This window comes from Arachis stenosperma, chromosome 3, assembly GCF_014773155.1.
Source record: "Arachis stenosperma cultivar V10309 chromosome 3, arast.V10309.gnm1.PFL2, whole genome shotgun sequence".
Lineage (NCBI taxonomy): Eukaryota > Viridiplantae > Streptophyta > Magnoliopsida > Fabales > Fabaceae > Arachis > Arachis stenosperma.
The window spans coordinates 58,128,686-58,130,164 of NC_080379.1; the positions used below are offsets into that span (position 1 = coordinate 58,128,686).

The 1,479-nt window shown below is 41.5% G+C and overlaps 1 non-coding gene across 1 annotated transcript; it reads left to right on the plus strand.

Annotated features, from left to right (window-relative positions):
• The first annotated feature begins 787 nt into the window (after positions 1-787).
• Positions 788-895, plus strand: LOC130971026 (small nucleolar RNA R71). The gene has a single exon (XR_009082264.1). It is a non-coding gene; the product is annotated as a small nucleolar RNA R71 (small nucleolar RNA).
• Positions 896-1,479: the final 584 nt, after the last annotated feature.

The following is a 1,479-nucleotide window of genomic DNA, read 5'->3' on the forward strand; positions in this document are numbered from 1 at the left end:
CCTCTCCTTCCTCTCCAAATTCGGCTATGTTGATGGCCTTGCACTCTCCTTTTGGATTTTCTTCTGTATTACTTGGAAGAGTACTAGGAGGGAGTTCAGTAATTTTCTTGCTCAGCTGTCCCACTTGTGCCTCCAAATTCCTAATGGAGGATCTTGTTTCAGTCATGAAACTTTGAGTGGTTTTGATTAGATCAGAGACCATGGTTGCTAAGTCAGAGGGGTTCTGCTTAGAATTCTCTGTCTGTTGCTGAGAAGATGATGGAAAGGGCTTGCCATTGCTAAACCTGTTTCTTCCACCATTATTGTTGTTGAAACCTTGTTGAGGTCTCTGTTGATCCTTCCATGAGAAATTTGGATGATTTCTCCATGAAGAATTATAGGTGTTTCCATAGGGTTCTCCTAGGTAATTCACCTCTTCCATTGAAGGGTTCTCAGGATCATAAGCTTCTTCTTCAGATGAAGCATCCTTTGTACTGCCTGGTGCATTTTGCATTCCAGACAGACTTTGAGAAATCAAATTGACTTGTTGAGTCAATATCTTGTTCTGAGCCAGAATGGCATTCAGAGTATCAATCTTAAGAACTCCTTTCTTCTGATTTGTCCCATTGTTCACAGGATTCCTTTCAGAAGTGTACATGAATTGGTTATTTGCAACCATTTCAATTAGTTCTTGAGCTTCTGTAGGCGTCTTCTTCAGATGAAGAGATCCTCCAGCAGAGCTATCCAAAGACATCTTGGATAGTTCAGAGAGACCATCATAGAAAATACCTATGATGCTCCATTCAAAAAGCATGTCAGAAGGACATTTTCTGATCAATTGTTTGTATCATTCCCAAGCTTCATAGAGGGATTCTCCATCCTTCTGTCTGAAGGTTTGGACTTTCACTCTAAGCTTACTCAATTTTTGAGGTGGAAAGAACTTTGCCAAGAAGGCATTGACTAGCTTTTCCCATGAGTCCAGGCTTTCTTTAGGTTGTGAGTCCAACCATGTCCTAGCTCTGTCTCTTACAGCAAAAGGGAATAGCATAAGTCTGTAGACCTCAGGGTCAACCCCATTAGTCTTGACAGTGTCACAGATTTGCAAGAATTCAGCTAAGAACTGATGAGGATCTTCCAATGGAAGTCCATGGAACTTGCAATTCTGTTGCATTAGAGAAACTAATTGAGGCTTAAGCTCAAAGTTGTTTGCTCCAATGGCAGGGATAGAGATGCTTCTCCCATAGAAGTCGGGAGTAGGTGCAGTAAAGTCACCCAGCACCTTCCTTGCATTGTTTGCATTGTTGTTATTTTCGGCTGCCATGTGTTCTTCTTCTTTGAAGATTTCTGTTAGGTCCTCTACAGAGAGTTGTGCCTTAGCTTCTCTTAGCTTTCGCTTCAGAGTCCTTTCAGGTTCAGGATCAGCCTCAACAAGAATGCTTTTGTCTTTGCTCCTGCTCATAAGAAAGAGAAGAGAACAAGAAAATATGGAATCCTCTATGT